Source organism: Siniperca chuatsi, linkage group LG1, assembly GCF_020085105.1.
Source record: "Siniperca chuatsi isolate FFG_IHB_CAS linkage group LG1, ASM2008510v1, whole genome shotgun sequence".
Classification (NCBI taxonomy): domain Eukaryota; kingdom Metazoa; phylum Chordata; class Actinopteri; order Centrarchiformes; family Sinipercidae; genus Siniperca; species Siniperca chuatsi.
In genome coordinates, this window is record NC_058042.1 from 27,882,650 (window position 1) to 27,910,091 (window position 27,442).

Sequence of the window (27,442 nt, forward strand, 5' to 3'; positions counted from 1 at the left end):
GGCGGGACCTCGAAACCGCGGCTCCAGCCCCGATCGCTACTGCGCAGACTCTGGCTCCAAATGACGTCACCAACAAAAGATGGCAGCGCCCATATCCACAATATTTTGGCTTCATTGTTGTACAGTGGGAGGAAGTGGAGACAGTCTATGATCATGATTAAATATATTAGTTCAGTAGTGAATATAGTGTATAACATGCACACCGAATATTATGCCCGTTTTTAATAATTACTTAAAGCAACATGGCACTGTGTGAACAGATTTGAGTAAGAGAAAGATCTGTGTGTTGGTGTTACTTAAAGTCTGACCTGTAATTGCTGTATATCAGCCCCTGTTCAAATCCCTGGCTTTGCTCGCCAAGTGATTTATTGGCTTGATGTATTAGTTTGACTCAGTAATTTGTCAAAAGGTTGCAGTATATGTTTTTTGATATAAGGACTGAGATTATCTGACAGCTAAATTTGAATGGGTTTTAAGAGACCACAAATATATTTCACAGCCGCCTCGTGGTCTGCATTCCTATTGAGGTGTCATGACGTGAAATGTACATGATCTGCAGTTGAACCCTTATGTACTAAGCTACACTTATGTAGTATATAGAAAACATATAGTATGCACTGTAGTTATACAACATATATGGTTTTATATAGAACAATTACTTCAAATACATGTTGTCAGATAAGATCAGTCCTTATACAGTACAACTGATATTTGATAAGTGAAATCATTGTGTTCAAGACAATTCAACAAAATCTGAATATCCACTTCAATACATTTCATTTGCTGCCATTGTTGCATGATGATTACTACATTACCAAAGAGCACTCAGCAGGTGCTGATTGGGGAGTTTTTGAATTGTATTTTGTTTTTTAGACATTGTGTCCAGCTGAAGAAGGCTGTGGGAGTTTGATGAAAGGATCTGATGCATTTAATCACAACATGTTTCAAATCTTATGAATTATTTTCTTGCATATACTTAACCACCAGCAGAACTCTACATTAGCAGCCCATTTTATTTATATAGTTTTTATATACATTTTTCAAAGTTCAGGTGTTATTTCAGTTTTACTTTAAACTGGCATTAATTCTCTAATTGGTGTTTTTGCCTGATTGCTCTATGAGGGAACGATCAACCCATTTGGGCCCACCTACGGTACAAATTAAGACCTAACTGCTGCATCCAGAGAGACCTGAATGTGTTGCCAAGTTTTTACTGACAAGCTTAGGCAAAATAAATTAGTGTAATTAACTTGGGCAGCAACACTTTGGCTTAATAGATTAACACCCTGGCACCTGGGCATGTGCGGTTCCAGAAGAGTTAATGTTTTAAGAGTGAGAGGATGGTAGCAAGCATGCGTGTCCTTGGTTCTGGGTTTTCTATCACCATGTTGTCTTTGAACTTAAAGAGCACCTGGCCCGGCATTAGCCTCTGAACCAGTCACCTTGTCAGCCTGAGAGAAAAGGCTGCTCCTCACCCCTCAGTTTCTTTGGGCCAATCCACATACACTTATACAGAGACACCCCCGATGAAACCTGCTTCCCCTCAACCATTTTTTTTTCAGCTCAAAGATAAATGAGCGATGTCATTGCTCTGCACATAGTGCGGTGGCAGTAAGGGAAGTATCAAAGAAATACTGGCATCACCAGCCGACCCCTGTGCATCAGTGTCCCCAAATAACATTCTGTTTTCATTCTCCAATTCATCAGCCTGGATCCTGAACTGAACTGAAGTCCAGGTGGCAGGAAAGAGTTAAATGTAAATTTTAAACTTGCGCACTTCAGACTTGGCATGCAACACTTTTCACCCGCACTCAAAGCTCATGATTTATAGCCGGCATATTTTCATTCACTATAACCTTGCTTTTGATTCACTTCACCAAAATTCTACAGCAACAACTATACCGTAAGTCAGGCACACAGACAGACTGCTGGCACACACATTTAAACTAAACCATGATTTACTGGTAGACATAGCAATGCCTGCTTATTGTCAAGCCAGGCATAGATCTCTCTTGTCGCTCTTGTGGTTTGGTAACACTTTGCAATACGGTACACAAAATTGTAAATAAATAGTAAATAATAAATAATATTTAGTAAATAATGATGAGTTACTAGACAACAGACTAGGAGATACTATATTAATGAAGCATTAGGTAATGATTTGTTCATAAATATCTGTGAATCGACATCCTGATTAACTATGAATCAGCCACTGAGACGGCACAAAACTAGTAACAACTCATTCGTTACTAATTACTTAATCATTAGTTACTCTTTTTGTGCACCCCAAGTAAAGTGATCTAATCATTCATTGTCATAGTACCTCCCAGTTCTTTGGTAAGTCATCATTATCTACTATTTAGTCCCGAATTCAGTGTTATTCAGGAACTAATTATTAACGATTCATTAATTATCAGGTCATTCTTGATTTGTTCCTCACTCGTTCCTTAGTAACTACTCACAGTTTTGTTTACCGTGTTGTAAAGTGTTACCTGTGGTTTCAATCTTTACCCAAGGACCTAACCAATTATAACTGTCTTCATTTTGATGATGGGCTATTGACAGTTGTATAAAACCTTATCAGATTCAGCGGAAGTATCCTTTTAATCCCAGATGAAGACTTATGCACCTCTATAACGCCATAACTACTGATTGATTGTATTTTATTTGTAATTGCAAAGCAGTGACAGTCCAAGTGATCTCCTCTGCCTACATTGAGTGCTACAGTACAGACAGCATTAAGATAGAGGCCATAGGAAGATAGGGTCGTTCTGCTGATTGCATTTACAATGACAAACATGCTTCTCATTTCATTTCTTCTGGGCTGCTTGCCATCCGTTGCTTGATAGACGTGTACTGTATCTGTGTATGTGCCTCTGTTATTGTTCAGAGATGGTACAGTTGGCATGAGGGTGTTGTCACTCTCTCTTACTCTCTCTCTCTCACACACACACACACACACACACACACACACATCTTCTCACTCTCTCTGTCTCATCTGTCCCTCTACTTCCCTCCTGCCTCTCACATAACAAGATGAACATTTTCACTTTCTCTCCTTACTCAGAATCCTCCCCATGCTCTCTCTAATCCTTCCATGGAAGTGACTCACATTATAGCATTCTTCAGTTTAATGCACTTTAATAGCATTAATATCTGCTTTTGCCTCTTCAGCTGCAATAAACACCCCTTACATCTTAAGAAAGCCGCTTAAGAGCAATTGACATGGCAAGTGTACCAAAACAGAAACATACCTCGGGTGAGAAGCAGAATAACTCATTGTAAAAGAGTAATCTGCTGTTTTTATACATTGGCACCAGCCCGGCGCAGCGTGGCACATGGTGTACTGTAAACAGACACTGGGGGAACTTAGACAAGGAGCAGCCAGCTCCCTGTAGTCCTTCCTACTCACTCTCGCTGTGTGGAGGAGGCCTGCAGATACGGGTAGAATACTAGTCCCTGCCACCTTCTGTGCCACCCATGTTGCTGCTGCAGTGACAGCCAAGGTCAGCTCAGGAATGACAGAGGGCTCCTGCATGGAGATAAGACTCTCGCAAACATCTGAACCACCATGCCGCTTTTCGAAGGAAAGAGAATCCTGCCCCTGAATTATTCAATGGGTCTCCCCCACCCTAAATAACAGCCGGCAAGCATTGTTTGACATCCCGAATGAATAATTAAGGAGTGACCTTTAGTTCCCATTAGAGGTGATAGGTTGATAGCGGCATACTTTGTGGGTGAGGCTGTGCGACGATGGTGCTGTGAAGAGGAACTAGGAATTTTCTGTATTAAAATTAGCCCAACTCTCTGGCACAAGCAGTCACAGTGCTATGAAAAGAAACACACCACGTCCCTGTGGGATGCATTGATTTACAAAGACGTAGTTGCAGTTGATTGTTCCTAAAGCACGGCCTGAAGCCATTCTTTGTCACAACTTCCATGTTCTCATAAGAATTATACTGTAGTTTGTTCCTGACACATTAGAGGCATTTTGATTATGCCAGTCAAGAGCTTATAGTCAGCTCTGTGAATCAGAAATGATGTATTAACACAGAGTCAATCCCAGCTCAGCTGGCTAGGTCTGGTTTGGGCGTGTTCCAATGAATTATGGTCTATTTCCCAGTTCTGTATTCCAATGAAGTAATGAATCATATAACCCTGAACAGCACCAGATTTATACAGTTCAGCCAAAATGCAAAACTTTTCAACTATGATAATAAATAATACTTTTCATTGGCATTATAAATGTATTATTATGTGTTGAGTCTGGCCATTAATGTTTAAGCAAGACCTGTTGTAGCTTAAAGGACAAGGTTAGACATTTTCTATATTTTTCTTATTGTTAACAAGTACCATGAAAACACTAAAGCCAACACTAAATTCATTCTACTTTCAAGTATTGCCTGTGTAGCCAAAGCCTGATATATCTTATTCCTCTGTGCCATGGAGCAATTAAAAGCAAAGCACATCAATGAGCCACACTGTTGCACTGAGTGACATGTTCCTTCATTACAATGAAAATGGGTACTGTGGTTTATTTTGAGTCAATCCCACATAGACCGTCTTGCTGTTGTAAATACTCACTGGCACAACGAATGTGTATTAATCAATAGCAACGTTTGGTTTTGACATAGGAAAACGTTTGGTAGGATGACCAATATGCACATTTGTATGTGTGAGCTTTATTTCTGATTTCTTTATGCAATATATTTTTACTTATAATTTGCCCAAAACAGGACTTGTATTATATGGATTTCATTTATATTTAAAGTGATATTTCACATTTTGTTCTGTTAATGTAAATCCCAGACTAAAATTAATATTTAAAATGTATATATAGAGTTTCACTCTACTTTTGCTCCTCTGTTTTAACCAAGTATACCTGTAATTTCACTATGACATCAAAGCTCACCTGAGAGCCTGCAGCTCCACCTGCCTGTGTGTCTCTGTGCTGGTTAAGCTGCTGCTTCCAGCATTTTACTGATAAAATAATGGATGATATTTACAAACAAACTAATCAAGTGGACATGCTGTGGCTATTTTTGCATTTAAATGTCATAATTACAAACTACACAAGATACCAATATCAACATGATACTTGTTTGCACAGCTTTACATACAAAACATTCTTGTTAGCTACGCTGTTTCTTACACTTTGGTTCTTCTTTAAAAAGGACCTGATGTCCTCCATCTTTCACTTCCTGGGTAGCATTTTTGCCTAAAATTACAGTAACAAAGTTGGTTGATGTTAACATGACATGTTTGACCACTAAACACATATTAGCTCACCTTACTCCTAAAATTTTGATTTATTATCAATTGGCTGATGTTAGTTATAGTCAGCAAATACAATATTTATAATTCTGTAAATTTGTACCACCTGCTACAAATTCATCTCACAGTTGTTACTGCCAGGGCTGCAGCCAGCTGACAGTGGTACAGTCTGAAGGTTGGCAGATCATCAGGTCAGGTATCCCCCATATCTCACTCTTCTGCACTTCAAACCTGGCAACTATGCATAGGCCGGTTAACCCTATATGGAGTTAAAATGACAAGATTCGAAATCATAGCACATATCCCTGTTGTCCATACCCAAGTCAGTAAAAAACAGTCCTTAAGAAGGAAGGAAATGATCTCTATGAAAACATAAGGACAGTATGAGAAACTATAAAATAGCGTCTATAAATAGAGTGAATCATCTAAATCTGCCTAGTGCATGCTATAAGATGTCAACTGTGATTGATTAGTTATGTCTGCAGACATCCAGAAGAGGGAGCGCTCACCTGCTTCATTCTCAAAAAAGATGCCAGAGAGAGAACATCGTGTGCGGACATCTTTATTGATTCTCTCCCTTTTCAGGTACAAAAACACTTTTAATCTATCAACATGTTTTCAATAAGTCTTGGTTCTCTTTGACTTGTTAATAACTGTTTTGTTGAATCTTTGTGCTATTAATGCTCTTAAGGACAAAATCAGACTGATGCAAATACAGAGTGATTAGCTAGCAATAGCGGGACAAAATGATTTTAGCGTAGCCACAAGTTGAAACTGTGATTTAGCCGTGTGTTTAGTGAAAGTTCATGCTTAGAGGCATGAATTTAAAGTGGCTCTAATCTATATTTTTATTTATCAAATGACAATGTGAAAACAATGTGACAAAATGAACCTACAGAGAACTATCACCAAATCTGGCTTTATGGAGGTTTATACTGAGTTTCAGCTCATTGTTTAGCTGTCCGGTCCATAAATGTACTGTTTTCGTCCACTCTCACTGTTCCCATAGCGTTGCTTTGGGCTGCAGCAGGCAGCTGGTTTCAGAGTAAAAGCTCTAAAGACCCACTGTACACTACCTGCTCAGCACCAAACAGCAGACAGACGCACTTAGTGACTAGCTGATGAACATAGTGGAGCATTTAGCAGCTAAAGAGCCGGATATTTCCCTCAGGAATTGGCAGAAACCAAAAACAGAGCTAAAAGAGAGTGAATATTGGACTTACATTCACCAGGTGGACAGAGACACGACTCTAAATAAATGCTAATGTTGCTCTGTAACTGCTGGATGTGTAAATAGGCAACTGTTTGCTAACAAGTTCACCATAAAAAACTTAAAAGGTGATGATATGTCAAAGTTGTGTTCAAAACAGAGCTGTAGACTTTAGACTCAAAAGTACTAATTTTTGTGACTTGGACTCTGTGAGACTGCTGCTGTGAGACTCGACTTACTTGAGACTTGAAGACGCAGAAAATGAAAGAGAGAAAGAAACAGGTGTGTGTGTTGGACTTCGGACTTTGGAGCCCTGCCAAACTGTCATGAATAATTAACATAACCAGGAAGCGCACAACTTACCCATAGACCAAACACACACTTTCAGTTGCAGCTGCTGGCACCAGAACACACTAGAGAAAACTTTAAATTCTGATGAGAGAAATTAGCCTTTCATAATAAAACAAATTAGTTTATACATGCTGCGTAGTGTATGAGGGATCAGCCTTGAAACTTGCACTCCATAATCCCCCGAATGGAATCTAACTATTAAAACTGAAGTTTAACGTTGTTAGTTACATCTAATACAGCGCAATATGTCTGTGTGTGCACCAAACAAATTAAGATTTGCCTTTCAGGGCTTTACTTATCCTTCTATAAATCTGTAATCTTCTGACATTTAAAATGAAAGCCATGCATTTGAATCATTGGTTCAGTTGTGCGCATTCAGCACTGCCATCATCCCGGACAGGTCTCTACATTACACTGTAAAAAATAAAAGGTTGTTTCAACATAACAATATGAGTGACCACTGCCTTAACTGCCCTAAAAATTTTAAGTTTACTGAATTAGTACTGAATAGTTTGTGTTCATTAGTTATATTACCAAACATAGAGTGAACTGAACTACAAACAAACAAATGTAAAATTAAGTTCAGTCAACGACTGCTGGGTCATACTAACAAGAGCAGCTAGATAAACTTGACTTCCAGTTACGCTTATTTTTTCTCTTGTAAAGCCGTTTCTAGTCTGATCCCTCTTGTTCTATGCTGCCTTATCATTATAGCTTTTTACTGAAAACCTGAAGCAATAATAATTAGGCAGCGTAGTCACATTCAGGATCAGGACTGAACCTGGTTTTAATGTGATCAATCAGAAAAGTGTTAAGATCAAACCCAGGAGCAGTGAAACATTATACCGAACGGACAGAAACTCATCATGGGGCTTTTTGCACAATTACACTTTCGTTTTGAGTCTTCTCATTGAACTATCTGACACATACAGATGCTTTAATTCATTACTTCGACATGCCCTGTTTGGGGCATGTTTGGTGTCATTTTGGCCATTGTGCAATTTTAATTTCCATAGTAGCATTAATAGACCAGGACAGAAGTCACATCTCAAAGACTTGAGGCCTGACTTGAACTTGGTTCATAAGACTTAAAAACAGCTCTGGTTCACAACTTGTTTCCCCTAGGTGGCCAAAAATCATTATCGCAGATTTAAAGGAAATTTCTGTGAAAGTCAGCTAAACTCGTAAAGCTAAAGAGACATATTTCATACAGTTTGGTTTTATGTTACTCAGTACAAATATACTGTTGAGTGTCCACAGACACCATAGCAGTCACATTTTGAGTGTCCAGGCTGTAGCAGGATGTAGGCATGCATGTTAGCTAGTTTTAAGAATTATTCTGAATGCATTTAACATGTCGAAAGAAAGGGTTACAGAGCTAGTCCTGTTGGACAACAGAATCAGTTACCTGTCAGCCCTGATTAGAAATGTTTATATCCATTTTGTTTGTGAAATTGTAACTGAGATTAACTGGACTAGTCACACTTTACATAACTTGTGTATAAAGGACATTTAAAGAAGAAGATAATTTGCACTAGACTGCAACAGTAACAAAATGAAATGGCAATAGACAGTTACAGTGGAAACAGACTTATTATGAACATGGTTGTTGTGTTGTTGAGTTAATATGTTTTTATGATAATCAATACATTCTCAATAAAGATGCCAGAGAGTCAATGTAGAGTGCAGACATTCTCTCCCTTTTCAGGGTGTAACACATACAGGGAAGGGAAGTCAGAAAGTAGTGAGAGACAGACTAACATATTGCTGGTTTCGGTCTTTTTATGGGGTTTGCTGTAAAAGCAAAAAACATGGAATAACACCAGCCTCATCCTTTAAAAAGCACAAAGCTCTTTTGTAGTTTCTTAAATACAACGTTTTGCACAACATAGTGCTGTTGCTGTATTGGATAGAATCCATAGATTTTCCTGGGAGACACATCACAGTCGTTTCCAGAAAAGGCTTTCACTGAGGTAGGGCTTCTGGTTCTTTCACAGTGTGAGGAAGAAAACCAGAGCTGCAGTACGCCTGCAGTGACACACTCAGGAGAGCGCTACTCTGAGGCGAGCACAGATTCCTAGTTAAAGTAGAGAGAGAGAGAGATTGGGTGCTGAAGACGGACCATATTTATAGCCAGGGATAGGAATAATTCATTGTGATCAAAGTGCAGATCATGCTCCATTCCATCACAGAGCAGATGTGGCAGAATGAAGAGTGCACGCTTTCTCTCCGTCTGCTCTCTAGCGGCTTCCCAAATGGAAACAGTGAGGCGAAGTTATCTCTGTGAAGCCGCCCTGTGTTTGTCGTCATGTGCTCTGCTCTCGTTCTCAGGTGGCTTCACTTTAGAAGGAGTGCAACGCCTCCAAGATGTAACATGCAGCAAAAAAAAAATTAAAATAAAAAGTGTCCCACATTCAACACGTCTTCTCAATCAGAGCGAGGAGTGAATATGAGATTCTGAGCTCACAGCAGGAGGTCATATGCCTGAAGCCATGCACCATAAAGCACATACACAGCGACCAGTGTACGCCACATGCCTCCTGTACAAGTGAATAAAGTAGATCACAGAGCTACAAGTCAGAGCTGATTCCATTTTACTTGTTTTCTATGTGCAATTTTCCATGCAGCTTTGATTTGCTGCTTAATATTATCAGTGAATACTGCTGTCAGTATTAAGACCACACGTGTGCACCCCTCTCTCCACAAACACACACACACACACACACACACACACACACACACACACACACACAAAAATAGGCATCCCACCATACCAGTTTCTTGTTTTTCATTTTTTCTCTCACCCGTCATAGAGGAACACACACACGTTCCCTTTTTCTTCCTCTTTTTCTGTTTTCGGTCCCTCCTGCCTTTTCTCTCCCAGTAATGCTTTCTCTGCAATCGCACACAAACACATAGACACACACACACACACACATGCGCCAGTTTCATTTTCTCTCCCTCCCACACACAAGACACACACATCTTTCTCTCTTTCATTTTCTGCGTCTCCAACCGTTTCCCTGTCACTCCTTCAGTGCACACAGAAATACACAATCGCGCGCAAGCACACAGCCATACAAGCTCCTTCATCTTTTATTTCTTCTCCCTCCCACACTTTTTCTATCACTACTTCCATGCATGCACACGCACCGAGGTGCATGTTTCAGAGGCGCTCTCATTTTCTCTCTCTCTCTCACCCAGCCTTTCTCTCCCAGGCACTCCTTCAACACGCACACACCCTCACACACACATGCATACCTCTTTCTCTCTGTCTTTTACTGTTTCTCTCATCCCGTCTCCATCGCACAATCACGTACGCGCACACAGACGCACGCACACACTACCGGCAGTCCAGCTTCCCTTACTCCCAGCTGGGCTTGGACAGCTCTCTTCCTCTGGCCTCTCTGGGCCATCTGGAGTGCAATGTCCCCACTCCGCTGGTGCCCTGCCAGCCGCTGAGCCTCCCAGGATGAACACAGCATCTTCAAGCACAATTTGTACGCGTCAAAGCTCTGCTGTGTGTCCAGTGACCCAGCTGAGTGAAGTCATTGAGTCTTGCATTTCCCACCTCAAAGGAGCCCCATTCTGCTTTGATGACACCTGCGCTCACCATCTCTCTGTATGGAGGATGGTGCAGTAATTGATTAAAGCCGCTGGGCAACCTTACTAGCAATTACAGCTCTGTTTATGATCTTGTGGAGGGTTTGTCTTTGCGTGAGGAGTGAATATCAAAATCTGGCACACAGATCAAGTACCTCAACAAGCTTTTCAGGTGGAAATTACAAAGTCTGGCTAAATAAAGCAATGGACACTGGCAAGAATTTGCATCTGTCCATGGAAAGTGTTACATTTACACATAAAAGCAAAATGCAAACTATCTTCTAAACAGCAGCAGAACCTAAGAGAGCTGCATTCAATAATATTAGATCTTCTGACTGTAGTTTTGAAATCCTTTAATAAGTTTAAAAGACTAGATGGACTTGAGCCACCAATGTGCAAGCTTGTCTATTGCAGGTTTAAGCTCTGTGCAAAGTTGCCCAGAGTTTGGAGCTAACTGACTTAATGACTGAAATACAAAATGAATTTCAGTACAAAAGACTGGAAAAACGTGCCTTTGAAATGAAGTTGTGCCTTCTGAAATGAATCGTAACTTACGTCTTTCAGCCACAAGTTTCCCACCTCAAAGGGGCCTTGTTCTGCTTTAATGACACCCACGCTCCCTCTCAGCTCTACAGGGTAATTAATTAAAGGCAGTAAGTCACTGTAGTGAATTATAACACTGTTTAAGATCTTCTAGATTTAACTGACCACCGATGTACATAGTCAATGTGGCACTAATTCTGCAGAACTTCTTATTGGATAATCAGTTAACTACATTTCATTGGTTTGACTTGGCCCTGGCAGCTTTTATTTGGATTTCGTTGGACAACACTCTGGAAGAATCTTAAAGTTTTAAAGTCACTACAACGCTTAAGGTTGTGTTCAAGATGATGGAGCAAAATAATTTTCACTATAAAAGTGGCATAACCCAAAATACATGCCTGAGGCGAGACTGCGTGCAGTGGCTATTTTTATAGTCTAGTGAACACACAAATCCTATGTGACACCCGAACAACAGCACACACAAACTCTGTCCTGATCTTTTCTATTTTGTGACTGTAGTGCAGCCACAGGTTTGCCAGGCTAGAAAAAAATAAAAGCCATTAAAAACTGCAGAATGGATCACTGACCCTCATCATCAATTACATAGTTTTTGTTTAAAGACACTAAACATAAATTGATTTTGGAAACCCGGGAACCACAAGCGGAGCACAAAAAAATGTAAACGTTGTGAAAGTGAGAGTCCAACACAAACCACTGGCTCCCTCAATCACTGCTCCAATACAAAGAGTCTTTACTGTACATGATGTTCCCCACACACAGAACTCTTTACAATGTTAAAAGCATGTCATGTGATGCATATAGCAGTCTTAAACCATGCTATGTACTTTATATGCATGTAACAGAAACCAGTACAGATACGTCCCTCATTGTCGCTCCAACAATGAATGCAAAGAATGATCTGTCCTTTGCCATATCTTGCCATGTGTGTGATAATATTTAACAGCACAGAAAACAAACTGCAATAATAGTCAGTATACAGTAGGCAATAATATGCTTAATTTTGCAAGGTCTCAACATTTCTCAGCTGATGAACTATGTTTGAATTTAAAGTAGGAATAAACACATGTAATGCACTGCAACCTGAAAACAGGAATAAATAGAAATTCTGACAAAGACAAGCACTGCATTCATTCTCAAACTTTGGTGCTAAAATGTTTAAAAGCCACAGCAGGAAGGGAAAACTGATTTGGGGGGTAATGCTGAATGGACACCAAATAAAATTTTGGAAAGTAAATAATGGCAAGCATAAAGAGTGAAATCAGCCTGTGACATATGGGGGTCAATACTTTTCCATAGTTGTAGAGTAGCATGTAGCATGTAAGCTAAACCAACTTAAAAGTGATTGATAGTGTAACTTTGTCGCTGTAGTCAACCTATAATATTAAACTTTAAAATAAAATGCAGGCAGACACTCAGGGCGACAGATAAAGACACAGAATAGATAGCGTGGACGCTGGTGGCTTTAGAGGCTGTAATACAGTGTCTCAGATACATGGCTGAAACAGCTTATCTGCATTTTACTGTACACCACATCTAGTATTGGACTTACCTTACTGAAGCTACCAAATACCATGAAGCTCAGAAGCAGGTGGCGAAGTGAGGGTGTCTTCCTCTTCTTCACTAGTTGATCAGCCAGGTCTTTCTGTTTCAGCACCACGGAAAGCGCGTCCGCCTCTTTGGTGAAATGATGCAAGTTTTTATGGTTGCCGCTGTGAACGCATCGACTGTGCAGACTGCGAACACGTCTCCTTCAAGTTTGATGCCACCTCGTTGATGCTCTGGCTGGAGCAAACATGACTCGCCGTGCCTGATGCTTTTAGAAAGAGTATGGCCAATCACAATACCTCTCGTTCTTTACGCTCACATCTTTGCGCATCCCCGAGGAGTCTCCAAGGACCGGCGCCTGTCTGCCTCCAGGCGGGCACGGCTGCTGAAATAGTGACTTTAAGACTGGCTTCTCCTGCTATTGGAGCATATCTTCATTTGCAGCGCTCTCTTTGTCTTCAAGGCGATGCTGATACTGATAAAGATGGGGCTATGAATTTCCTCCCGCGCATCGACTGGGCACGGGAGCGGAGCAGCGGGAGCCGGGAGCAGGAGGAGTGTCGTTTACGGTCTGAGTTCATTAAAGACTCTTCTAATATGGATGAGCTCCGTGTCTCATCGTTATTATAACCCTTCTTTTTTTTTATCAAATGGCGGGATCATGGTGCTCTGCAAGTGTATACTGTATGATGTGCACTGCTAAAATAAATGCGACTGAGCTACAGTAGAGGCGGCATAGAGTTTAAACTAGATGTCTCTCCTTTTATCAGAAAGATGTGATACGCAGAGATATATTCATTCAATGAAGTCCAACGTTATTAATCAATTATTAATAAACAAAAATTAAACAGTGCCACTTTGCATGTGGGGGTGTTTATGAATGTCTGTGTTGTGTCTGAAAATGACTTTTAACCAATCGATTGGGCACAATATCTCAACTGAGGACAGAAATGGTGTCTCCAGTTTATTTCCACTCCAGCTGCATTCAGCATTTAGCATACAAGTAAAATGATTTAGGGTTAGGAAGTTGGGGTAGGATTACAAAAAATAAGCCCCCAAACGTGTTTGTGATGTTTTATGATTGTATACAGTACGTTTTTCAAGCCACTTCTATTCATTTATATTCAATATTCAATTTGATGTCAGATTGCATTTGGGAGAGTTTTCCATTTCAGCTGTTCCAACAAGTTTGGATTTAGAGAGACACAAAGCATGCACAGATGTGAGAGTCCACCTGTTACAAGTTGTACAACTCAGACAACAGTTGAAATACTCTTGGTTGGTCTTGCTGTACAGTAACCAACCAAGAGTATTTGCATGTCTGAAACAGTTGTACAATTGATTTCAGTGTGATTGTGATTGAACTGATTTGAGATCATGTCAGTCTTTTTCAATAATATCAAAGGGCTACTTCAACACACTGCCCTTTCCAAATTAGGCTAGTGTAAAATATTACGGCCCCCAGTCAGTGAACAGCCATCAGCTTCAGAAAAAGCACACACAATAAGCTATTTAATCTTGCACTGATTTGAGCTAAAGGATTTTGCCCCGCCATTTTCTCTAAAAAAAGGGATGCATAGTTGGAAAAAAATAGCACTTTAATGAAAAGAGAAAAGGCCCTCTGGGATGGATATCAAAAGCCAGTGGATGTGCATAATTCATCTCAGACTATTTCATAAAGCCCTGCAGAAGGGTTTTCTTTAACCTGCTTTTTTCATTTAAAAACTCTAAATATTAGTCCTGCACTGCGCAGGAAGGAGACTGTTCACTTGGATCTACTGAGGCAGTATGGTTTTTGGTTTTGTTTCCTAAGTGACAGCTAGTACAAGTAAAAACCTCAATTCACAACCCTTGGGAAAGTCTATCGCAGTACAGGCGAGGACTAATTTAAATCTCAAACTGCCAGGCGTGCTCATCTCTATTATCTGGCATGAGCTAGAGTTAATGTAATATTTAATTATCATTATTTTAACCTGCTATGTTTACAAGTAGAAGGAGAGTATATCATGTTGAGACAACAGATATTTGTGTTACTGTTCAACTCATCATATCATCTGACTGTGTTTAAAAAGAACAGCTATGTGAAATGTTGCAAATGTACCAGCCTGCAACCAATATTATGTTCAAATTAATATTATATATCATTGTGGTTATGTCAAGAAGTGGTTTTATTTCAGGGTGTGGCTACCAAGACACATGTGAGGCTTCAGCCGGCAAAGCTGACACATTCACATGCTCCTCCTGACTTGAGCACACCCCCCTCTGCTGGTGTTGGGCAGCAAAGAAAATTCTTCTCTCTGCTTTGTTTGGCTGCAGGGACTCTGGGTACAAGTCCAAGAACACAAATTCAGACCCACAGGAAGGCTTCGCTATCCACTGCAGCACAAGCAGGGTTTATTGTGGAGCCTTTTTAATTCACAAAGCTGCTGCATGTAAGTGGGGCAAAACATCGCCCAAGTCCTGAAGATCTAAGAGGCACCAGCACAGCAGCTGCAGCATGCCTCTGCTGGGACTGTGGGCCGTTCACTGCGTGTGGTATCAGCAGACCTGCCTAGAAAATTTGCTGAAAATGATCAGCGTTGCCTTCTTTGAATCAGTGAGGGTGGAAAATCTGTGCATGCACTTTTGAACGTGACTTTATAAGGCATCATTTACAAAGTAATACTGATTGATTATCTCACAATAAGACAGACTCTTGGATCAGATTACCTCAGAATGCATTACTGTACTCTCAAATATGATGTGTCATCTGTATGTTATTCATTAAATAAATCCATTTCATCATGCCCTGTTATTAACATAAGAGCTATTGAAAAGTGATGAAGAATTCTATCATTTTGTGTGCTAAATCAATGAGATGTTAATTTTCAGGTTTTGAGGACTTTGCTCAAGAAACAAAGTCTTAAAGTTGACAGGGTCATTTAACAGCATCTTGGAAAGGACGTGTCTACATGTCAAATGTGCTTTAATGAACATGTAGTCTGTTGGACAGCTAGTTTCTGATGAATTTTGGAGTTTGTGAGTCTTGACACAATTCCCTGACCAAAAGACAAACAACCCCCTCATGGCATACTCATCAGTTTCATCCTCTCACTGCTCATCGCTCATCCAGCTCTGGCATCTGGTGTTACTCATAATCAATAGTGTTGGGATCCAAAGTCGGCCCAGAGCAAGCAGTTGCCAATTATATAGCACCCACAGAATATTGTTACTGTCATGGAAAAGTATGTCTTTTTTCTTTCTTTCTGAAAGTTTCATTTTGTCATTCACGGTGCATGGATGTTATGCAATAAGACGTGATGTGCAAGTGGGTGCTGCTTAAATGTTTAGCGGTTTGAAAAACAGCGTTCTTGTTTTCATTGCTTAAGAATCAGCCATAAACCTCCATATGTTCTCAACATCTAGTCGGCTTGGTCTGCTTGATCTCTGTTACTTTGGATGTACTCGTATGTTCACAGTCAATTCATTTTCATCTTTTCCAATTCTCTGCATTAACCTGTGGATGAATTTGTAAGCTATGGATCTCAAGTAATGAATGATTCATTACATTCTGACACAAACTGTACCCCAAGGTGCAATATTGCCATATATAATCTTCCTCAAACTTATTACAGACTCAGCAATGGCATAACTCTGCAGTGGTCTAAATTGCTCTTTTGGTCCAGCTGCCCATTGATTGATTATGATAAATGGGCATGAGCAACAGTTTAAGAAATTACACTGGCAGGAATAAATCCAGGATTCTCCATCTGAGTGGGCTGTTTTATTCTTCGGTATTGACTGGTACACAGCATATAAACATCTTCAATTTCAACACAGGTCAAAGCCTCAAAGGTTGACTCTGTTTTCACCACTGCCAGTAAGAGTTCTTGGTAGAGTGGTGATTTTATCAAAGGGATGCAGCAGAAAAGAAAGATTCGACCTGACGAAAAATGCATTCGTAAACTAGTGTTTGCAAATGATAGTACTGCAAAAATCTACATGGTTGCCACATCTCACTACAAAAAGCCTACAAACACTGCACAGAAGCACCACGTAATTAGATATGGGTGACAGAAGAGGGCCTGCAATATAGTTTCATCATGGACATAGCACAGATACCGCGTGATAGTAATAGCACCTGAAACACTACAGATTTTTAAAAAATCATCTGGTTTCAGTGTTTTCCTTGTAACCATGTCTGCTGCAAAAAAACTCCCTGATACTTTATCCTGTGCTCCTCTGATGAAGATGAATGCATTTGTGCTGCGCCTCATTTGAGGTTTCCAATGAGGGTGCACTAAGCTGGAGTCAGGCCCTGATCAATTGACAGGCAAGGCACCATGTGGGCAACCAATCCCCAGGCTGAGTACTCCAGTATCAGGGTGTGGACAAAAAGCATTAGGCCAAGCATGAAGATGTGTAGGATGGGTAAACCACAGGCATTACATGTTACTCTCTGTAGAGTATGCCAATTATCTGCAAATACTCAGACAGGCAGTTCAGGGTAAAGTTTAAAAAGGCAGAATGTATTAATGCAAAGTCAACTGACTGCTGTGGGTGATAAACTGTGTTGTTGTCTGTGAAGTGTTCAATGTTTTTATGCTGTTTTATCTTTTCTTTTTTGTTGTTGCACAGCCTCGTTTCCTTTAAACTTCAGATATTTTTCTGTGGCCTCTTTTGTTGGGGAGGAAAATAAACGGCCTCAGTGGCTCTAAGCTTGGTATCTGTTTCAGAGCACCTGTCTGCAGACCAGGTGATGTGCTTTGGGATGGCTTTATTTGGGTTAGGAGGATTCATGTTTGTGTCAGGACCACAGGATGAACTGTCTCTTCCAAGTGTAAAGTGATGAGTTGTGACTTCACTTGTCCGGCAGTCATATATTTGACTCCCGTATCTGCCAGGTTCTGCCTGGCACCGGCTACCAATTTGCTATAGTTCAGGGGGAGACAGGGTGAAAATGAACATTAAATATTGATTTCAGGCATGGGCGGTGCCAGGGGCCAGTTTACGGGGCTTAAGCCCCAAATGTTTTCAGTAAAGCCCCGAATCTTTACTGTTCATCACGTGTGGCTTTTTTTTTTTGTGCTAAACCCCAATCAAAGCTGCGTAGGAACCAATGTGTTCCCCCATGTAGTATTTTGCTCAGCCCCTGTCAGTGGAGCACTGGCCGGGAGAGTTTCCAGTGGACAGCTTTCATAATTGCCCCTGTGATACTAATAAGTGTTGAAGTCGCCAAGGGCTACAGTTATCCTGCCCGGTCTGAGTCCAACCTACAGCCCTCCTGACTCGCCCCCTGCACCCTATCCAAAACAGCAACAGGAGCTGCCAGATTGCAGAGATCCACGGGTGTGTCACATAGACTGTATATAAAGATGGACGACATGACAGCTCCCCAAAAGTGAAGCCAAAACATCTTGATCGCCCCCCTGGTGGCTGGCTGCGGTATATGTCATAAACCTCGCCCCCTCCATGTTAGCAGATGGGACATGAGCCAAACTCAAAGATCAAAGTCAAAAGTAAAAAATCAATGTACACATCAAATACATTTTTCCCAATTTAGGCATCGCTTCATGCTGATGTATGTTCAAGTGTTAATTTTTCTGATAAGTTTGGTGTTAATTAGTTATTTGATCCTTTCATGTCATGATTGACAGCTGAGGCCGGATCGCGGTTGAGTCGGCCGGGTGTATGGGCGGGACCTCGATACCGTGGCTCCAACTCCGATCACTACTGCACAGACTCTGGCTCCAAATGACGTCATCAAATATCCGGGATATTTTGGCTTAATTTTTGTACAGTGGGAGGAAGTAGAGACGCGTCGTCCATATTTATATACAGTCTATGGTCATAATACATAACATTACCCAATTTGTTAATTCAGTCATAGCTGATGATAACCGTTCATTTAGTAGCTCTTATTTCAAACACAGAATGGCAGGAATGTTTGTTTAAAACTGGATGGAGCATTTTGTTATGTTTGTCACAGAATTGGGCAGTTGCTAATTTTACTTATTCCAATGTGCGCCATGGTGGGTTTTTTTAATTACCATATGTTGATTTTCATTTCCTGTGAGGCCGAAAACTTTTCTAATACTGAACACAAATAATGAACTCTCTATGGTGCAGGCTCACACATACTTACAAATCCTTTACAATCTTGTGCTTTTAAAAACTTTAAAAAGAATAGATTCAGAGAATCTCAACATATTTCAGCCGGATATTGAGTACAAATATCTAAGGCAGTAAGGTTCTGGCATAAGTGCCAGCAGACCAAGTCTATCTCTGGTGAATTCTAAGTTGAAGCAGCTACGGAACAACACGTGCTCACTGCCGAAGGGAGCACTTTCATACCACTGCAGCAGCCGTCTGCCAGACGAGGATGGCATCTCTGCATTTCATCACCTTAAATCACGTTCTCTCTGATCACTGGAAAACACAGGCCCTAAGAAGCAACAGCCTGGGATTTAAAAAAAAAAAGTTTTGTCCCAAAGTAGACTTCTGCACCATTAAAAAAACTCATTGTGTGAGATGACTAAAAGCAGAAATATAACTTTTAAAAGATAGCAGGTAATGTAAGTTTTCATTTTACCAAAAGTTTTACTTTTTGGTACATATTTAAAATATCATATGTATAGTTTTGAAATACTTTTGCATGAAAGTTGAATACCATGTATGAACTCTGCTTTTCCTCTTCACCCCCTACACCCAGGTTTCCATTTTAGCTACCTTTTCACTCTATAAATGGCTTCCAGAGAAAGTGCCCTTCAGGGTTTCACACTGGCATTACCTGTAGCACTTTTTGGGGGTTTTTCGGTCAAGGGCATTTTCCCCATGTGACAGCAGGTTGTGGAGAGGCTTCTTACATAAACCCCAAACTACTTAATGAACCCAAAGGATCCACAGGGCATGTTAAAAGCACTACAGGGCAACCATGGCACTCAAGTCACCTCCTTGCTCTGTCTAAGAGCGTTATTTCAGCTCTTTCTAATGTACTCTGGGGCTCAAACTGCACGACTGACCTGACCCAAATGAAACCATTCTATCCTTTCAACTCTCCCCATGGAACCACAATAACAAATCCTGCCTGGAAACTCATGGCCCTGAGTCTTCCAAGCCTTTTGAGATCACTGACACTGCAGTCAGCACAAGTATTTATGCTCTCGACTTGGTTTTGTTTAATTGTCACTGGTATATGTTCAATTGATATCACGTTAAACAGCTCTCCTCGCAGTTTCAACAAAAACAAAGCCAACTACTCTCTTTGGTGAGGGCATAGCTCCTGCAAGTGGAATTAATCAGTGTTGTTCCCATTGCGTGAATGATGCATCCAGCCACACCCAGTCTGCTGTTATAATCTCGACTGTGAAACCTCAAGGGAGTGTGGATGCATGGTAGATTAAACAAAGTGCTCACTGAAGTATGTATGAGATTTACAAAGTAACTGTAATTTCTGCCATAAATGGATTCAGTGTTAATTAGATCTAAGTGTATGGAGACAGCTGGGAGGGCGCACTTAGCAATCTTGTCCTGTTAAATGCACATGTTCACTGTCCACTGTCACAGTGGCTTATCATTCACCAGATCTTCCCCACACACATTACTTGTCTGAGGTCAGCAAGTTGTCCTATCAGGGTTTGAACAATTTGACTCCATACCAAAGCTTTCAATGACTTTTATAACGGACATCTGCTGTTTATTTAGTCCACATCCATTTGTTACGAGGAACTCATTTCACTGCATAGCAACATGATATTTCTTATCACTGTCTCTGTGACTGTAATGGCTTGTTTGGAAAGTAATGCTCTGTTTGTGTAGTTATCAGGACATTTAATGAAATACTTCAGTCCTATAGGAAGAAGGCAGACAGACTGGTAATAGCAAGGACCCATTGTTAAGAATAGCCTGGCTGCGATGCATGTTATCAGTCATTCCTATTATACAACCTCTGTTGCCAAGGGTTTTGCTATGGATCAGTTGCACACCAGCATGGGGTGCCCAGAGGAGTATAGGTCTGTGTGATTGTGCACCACCAATGTTCTCAAGCACACAACTGTCAGCATTTTCCTCCATCAGCACCTGCAGCCACGCTTGCTCTGGAACATCCTATTATCATGGTCACAGGTTGTCATTTGTTCTGTTCAGTGGTTGCCAAATGTCAAGAAGGAGAGTCTTACCCAATATGAGCCTGTCAGAGGGCAGACACCAGATAGAGTAGAATAAAAAGAGCGGAGAGTGCAAAGGCATAGGTTTGGTCTCAACATTGGTAGGGACACAACAACCCACATCCCCATATGTGTGTCCAGACAGGGCGCTGGGGAGCGCTGGGATGAAGCACTTGTGTGGTGACAGAGAAAAACATATGGACACAAGCCCTAAGGCTACTGTTTCAAAATCAAAGAATACATTTATTAATCAGAGCACATAAGAACGTAGCACTAGCAGAGAGCTAAATATTTTTTTAATTAATGAGCAATTTTCTGTCTATATCAGCAGGGGGAGGTGTGTAGAAACAGCTATTTGTGGCTTGCATCTCTCTCTCTCTCTCTCTCTCTCTCTCTCTCTCTCTCTCTCTCTCTCTCTCTCTCTCTCTCTCTCTCTCAGCACTGTCCATTGGAGTGGCAGGAAAGCAGTCAAGCTCATCAGGGTTCAGGTAAAGCCTGCATTTTTTCATTGTTGTTGTTGGCAACCGAAGGCATTCAATATATGTGGTGTCCTGTTAGTAGCTGGTACAGCTTAGTGCTAATTACATCCCCTGGACCTAACAACAAATTATTTTACCAGTACTCAGACACTATCCTGTGCCGGCCATGTCTCCATGTAAAATTGGACGCTACCCCTGTATCCCCAGGTGCTGAATGAGTTTCCCAATGTCTTGAGTGCTCACTTTTTGACTATGGTTGGATACATCACAGCATTAACACAAGTAGTTCATTCCCCATTAAAGAGTACTCCACCAATTTAGCATTGCACTCCTATAACATGGTCAAACTCACAATGGACGGTTTTAAAAAAGTATCAAAATCAATGAGAACCAGAGATATTCTCTTTTTTATTCCACGTATTCTTCCTTGTCAAAACCTGGCACCTACGTTACCCACAATGCAACTCAACCACCAACAGTTGGGTAGGGAATTTGGTTTATGCTAGTAGCGGATAATTTAGCCTTGAGCCGCAAGCCTCAAGCAAAAATGACAAGCAGGCTACGGAGGTTTGGTAAGCTCAGTGATATCACTTGAGGCAGTTTATTAGATTTGGTGCAGCTCCCAATGGAGCCACTTTTTTTCACATATGCAGTAAAACTCCCCAAGACCTGTAAACAGACTTTGATGTGTAAAATCGGTGGATTTCCCCTTTAAGCTCTGCCTTTACATTGTGTCACCAGCAAAGCAAAGTATGATGCCATCTTAGATTAGCTATCTTCTGGAGCCAAATAAAATGTGCATCTGAAATATTCTGGATGGTTTTGGGGTAATGACCTTGCCCTCTACCATGACAAGTTGACCCCACTTTAGATTGGCCCATGAAGGGTGCTATGCCTATGCTGTACCCCAGATGGGCAACTTCCAGTTACTTTTGAGGTAGTGGATCTCACAAACCTGAAAGCTGTCCCTCAAATCTCAAATTGCACAAAAACATCTGTAACAATGATGCTCCTTCCTCATCCTCTCACCAGAAGAAGCAGCCATCAGTGCACCGAGACCAAGTTCCAGTGACCCCTGACCTGATATTTGCTGTTCACTGCATTGGCGATGTTTCTGCCTCCTCTGTTGTCTTCTGCCTTTTCCTCACAAGACCATGAACAAGTCAGATGAGCATTCTGTGATGCCTCCCAGTCTTCATCCAATCCTACCCCCAACCCCGATGTCATCCCTTTCATCGTCCTCCCTTCTGTTCACCCATGACCCGTATCCAGTTGATTTGGCCCCTTACAGTACATTCTACAATGCCTCAAATTACACCGGGATGTTTTGCCTACTATCTGTTGAAGTGATATGTGTAGACATGATCAGATATTATCCCTTTATTCGTGTATTTCTTTCTCAGGTTTCGATTACTGTTATTTTCCTGAGGGTTGCTTGTTCTACTGTTTAACTTTTTTTTAAAGGTGCACATTTTTTGTAAGTGATGTCAGACAGTCAATGAAAAAAGGTTTTGTAGGAAATATACTACTGTAATATTGACCTAAGCTGCTTTCTGTAGTTGCAAAATGGAAAAAAATGAGTAGAAGAAGAGGATTGGGCAGAAACTTCTGTTGTTGCTTTTGTGTGTAGGTTGAGATGAATGTTGCATAAAGTTATATAAAAGTGTATCCCCAACTCTTGTGGTCTTAATTTTATACAGTGGCGTAACAGAAAAGGAGTCAATTATGATCAGTCATGCTAGTTCCTATAGCAGGTAGGACATCTACCAACATTGTGATGTTGCTAGAAAACACCCTGTTTAAACTATTTGACTTCAGCATTTTAGGAAGTCAAGCATCATGCTCAGTCGCTGTAGCAAAGCAGGCACAAGAGGACGTTTGCTCTTGATGCTGAGAGTGTTTCACAGCATATTTAATTCAGAGCAGGTGATGCTCATTAAATATGCATGCTTTGGCTATTATCTTGGAAATCATATGCCTACCGGAGAGAAGTGGCTGTAACAAGTGTGCGTTCAGAGTTTTGTTCATTACAGTATGTCATACAGCTTTATGTGTGACCATAGGAAGAGAGTAAATACACTGCATCTTTATGAAGATGCCCTCTAAGGTATCATCGCCATCTCTCTCATCACATAATCTGCTGAAATATTAACAGATAAAGAGGAAGGTATACGAAACTCTCAGGTCTGAGGGTTTCTTTTTCCCGCTGATAAGAGATAAAATCTTTTTTTGTACTTAAGGGCATTCTGGACTCGCTGCACCAGCCCACTTGCCCCCATTCTATTAGTTACCCTCCTGAGAGGCAGAGCAGCAGCTGTCCTCAGCCAATCATCCATCACTGTGTCCTCTGGGTGTGGGTGCAGGAAAAGAGCAATGAGCAGCAATCCTATCTGTCAGCCTCCAGAGGCAGTGAGGCAGAGTTCAAGTTGGTAATGAACAGGTTTCACTAAAACTCACTTATAATGGCCTTCCTTTAAATTTTAATCTATTGCTCTTTTACGCTGTTTTCATTCACCAAAACCAAGGTTTTTTTCATGTGGACTAAGTTGCAACCCTGGTGTTGCGAGTTTATCATTATCTTTATGGATAGCAGCATTGTCGCAGCATTGCTGTTGCTGTCAGTTATCACTCAGCTAAAAATGAAAATAAATCATGCATGCCAAGCTCTCAGAACTACAAAGGCTCTTTCTAGTTTATCTGATTTATCTTTTTACCTTAAATGACCAGTATGTGACATTTAGGAGGATTTATTGGCAGAAATGGAATATAATATTCATAAGTATCTTTTCATTAGTGTATAATCACCTGAAAATAAGAATCGTTGTGTTTTCATTACCTTAGAATAAGCAGTTTTTATCTACAGAGGGAGTGGGTCCCCTTCCACGGAGGTTGCCATGTTGCACCGCCATGTTTCTACAGTAGCCCAGAACGGACAAACCAAACACTTGCTCTAGATAAGGCTGTTCGCATTTTTCACAAGTTTTACAGCCACCGTAGTTTCTCCTAAACGCTTGGATGGGGAGGGTGAGGCGAGCGGTATTCAAATGGTTGCAAACTGCAATTTCTCCACTAGATGCCACTAAAGCCTACACACTGGACCTTTAACTTGATTTCATAAAAAAATTATTAAATCTGTTTTACATTAAACCATTGATTAACCGTGATGTCCACTAGATACAGCTACATCACAATCCAGTTGCCCTGCAGCTTTGTCACATCTCCTGGCGGTTCAAATGTCCACCGGAAGCGTTGTGAAGCGGAGGGTCTTCAAGCTGTTATTAGCAGTCACATTTTCAATATAGTTTAGAGTTATCATTTGCATCATTAAACTTTAACACTAACACTATTCATGTTAACTGACAATAGATATTGTCATTTATATACTCTCACAAGTGAATTTCACTCTTTCAGACACAAGAACAGATCTGGAAAAAATAAACCTGCATAAAGATAACGGTGTTGGGAAAAAGCTGCACATGAACTGCAAAAAAGATGCTCTTGTCACTCATATTGTGCATTTGCGGAATGGCAGCAGATCATCTCCAGTAGCTGCAACAGAGTCAAAACTCTCCGTCACTAAGGTTAGTGAGGTCTTCCTTATATCGTTTGTGACATTTTGCAAATGTGGGTTTGAATTCAACTTCTTCACTCATAAAAATGTTTTTGCATGGCTCCAGGGTTTACATTACTGGGCTTATTAGAAGAATTACATTCACTGAAGAATGTGTTTTCTCCAGCTTTTGAAGTGCATGCTTCTGGAGTAAACACATCTGAAGCCTCTAGCGCTACCTAAAGGCTATATATATATATATATATATATATATACATATATAAAATATGCCCACCACTTACAACAGTCTAAATTCTCAGAATACATATAAAATATGTAAAATATATACAATATATGTATATTTATTCTTACATGAGAAGAATAAAACTGCGTGCCTTGTATTGTGTGTCTGATGTCACTGGTGTCATTCTTTCTTTAAACATCAACATCAGTGGAATCTTTGCAATAATGGCACACATTTATCAAACACAATCATCTTTCACAGCAACTGAAGACTACAGCACTCTGAAACACGGAAGCTTTGATTGTCACACTCAAAATTATTAGATATAATTCTTTAACAGATTGTTGCTAACATTTTCTAATTCAAAGTTATTGTATCAAAGAGATATGGCTAGGAATTTGGTCAAAGGTTACCCAACTGTCCTGCCTGGTGTTGTCTATACACTGTCTACACTGACCAATCAATCAATGAATCAGTTCAACTGATCAACACAGTCAGCAAGCTAAGAATGCTGATGGAAATTAGACAACAATCTGATTTAATTGGAGCTTTCTAGCAGAGTTTCAGAAGCAGGACCACACCTCAACCATGCCACTTCCGGCACTTCCATAAATGCCTACCTAACCCATCTCCTCCTCTTCGCTCTCGTATTCTGCACCCTCCCCCCCACCCCATTTTTCTCCTCCTTTTCCTCCTCTCCTTCCACCTCTCCGTAGGGTCCTGACGGGGGTCCGTCGTGCCCCGGTGCTATGACGGATTCCCCACCGAAGCTTCCCCCACACATAGTAGCCTAACAAGCGAACAGCGAGTCAAGTCTCCCACACAATCTTGTTTTATCAATAAATCATTTAAACGTATCCCGTTGATGGTGTGGTCCTTGCTAGTGAAAGTAAATACACAGGAGTCCCTGACATTGGGAGATGACTTTGGGTGTGCAGTCAGGGTTGAACATGAAAAGACATCTGCATACTCTGTGGAACACAGGTGATGACTCCTGTGCTTTTATAGGGGTCCTCCACTGGGCTTTTAGAGTGATGGAGTTAGTGATGGAGCAGTCTCTTCTCTAGGCAGCCTAAGAGCATCCAGCAACAGAGTGTAAATCATTCAAGGAGCCTTAGCTCCATCACACCGAAAAAGAGTGGCCTCATTTGTAAATGAAAACATTTTCGGTATGGATATGGAATCTTTTTTTTTAATGCATATGTGTAGTATTCATCCTCTTTGGTGTGTGGAAAAATGGCAGTGTTTTGAAAGTGATTCCATAGACTTTTATCTTTTCACAGAAGCACAGCTGTCAGGAGCGCTGCCTGATATGACTTTAATCAGCAAATTGAATAGGTGTATCCAGCTTGTCAGAAAAAGGCTCTCACACACTGTAGAGCTCCTGTAGAGGAGTGCCTCAGCTTAGGGCTGAACACAATGAAAGGAATTTACTTTTCTCTGTTGTAGATTTATATGTATTTATTCAGCTCCTGGCTCTGATGCAACCCTTAAAAGTTCCTCTGTTGGACTAATTAGAGCTGTGCTGGCTTATCTTTCTGACTTGTGGTGGTTATGGAAACTTGCCTGGGACACACTATTTCTCACACAGTAAGCTTCTTATTTTCCCTAGATATCACTGCTGATATAGCTGTAATGGGAGCAACAGTAAAGTATTAGCTGTTATATTCTTAATTGCCTGCAAACAGCTTGTGAGGCAACTTGCCCAATGACATGCTGTGAGGGAAGACACAGTATGCCATGGCCACAGTCAGTTCCATGCATGACATTTTTAATTCCCATTTTCAGTGCATCAATATGGAAAGAAAAATGCCTACTGATACTTTGAACCAAACCTTTCTCCATGCTTTAAACCTGACCACACAGCCTGTGTTTTGGCTGTCTTCCCTTTGACACTATATACTGAATTTCCTCAGTAGTCTGTCACTTATTTAAGTTCTATATTTGAGCCTCCAAATCCATTTGACTTGCACATCTTTGGAGCGTGGGAGGAAACTGGAGCACCTGAGTCAAGCCTGTGTGCCAACCATGTGAGATCGTACAAATTCCCAAAGAAGCTAAAGGAAACCTGCGTCCTTTTTGCTGTGACAAGGTAGCAGTAACCACTGAGGTATTATGTCACCACAGTAAAGCTGTATTATGCCGTAACGGATGGAGGACAGTTACTCCTTCTCCCTGCAGTCAGCCATCCCACCTGACTCATTTGCTTGACCTTGACAACAAAGTCACTGTGACTCTAACAGTGTGGATGTAAGCACCCTCGGGAGACATGTGGCTCAACACCACATACACCAATCCACTCAGTAAGAGGCCTCTACCACTGCCTCCCTACGGCCTGCTCATTAGAAGAGGTTGTGTTTGCCCGTGTTGACAGGGTCTGCGGCGTGTGAGCAGGGCATAACTTAACAAAGAAAAAACACTGTGAAGTGTACAAATAGGAGGAGGCGTTTCTTTAATGTCCGTGTATTGTCGCAGCTA

The 27,442-nt window shown here is 40.9% G+C and overlaps 1 protein-coding gene and 1 long non-coding RNA gene across 2 annotated transcripts in view; one reads left to right on the forward strand and one right to left on the reverse strand.

Annotated features, from left to right (window-relative positions):
* The window catches only part of LOC122865213 (carbohydrate sulfotransferase 8-like), a 167,067-nt gene extending 154,383 nt beyond the window's left edge, over positions 1-12,684 (reverse strand). Inside the window, exon 1 of the mRNA XM_044173365.1 lies at positions 12,552-12,684. The gene's annotated coding sequence lies outside the window, so the exon portion shown is untranslated. The remainder of the gene's footprint in view (positions 1-12,551) is intronic.
* An 11,689-nt stretch (positions 12,685-24,373) lies between these two features.
* LOC122865365 lies at positions 24,374-25,821 on the forward strand. The gene is made up of 2 exons (XR_006375467.1): positions 24,374-24,751; positions 25,681-25,821. It is a non-coding gene; the product is annotated as an uncharacterized LOC122865365 (long non-coding RNA).
* The last annotated feature ends 1,621 nt before the right edge of the window (positions 25,822-27,442 follow it).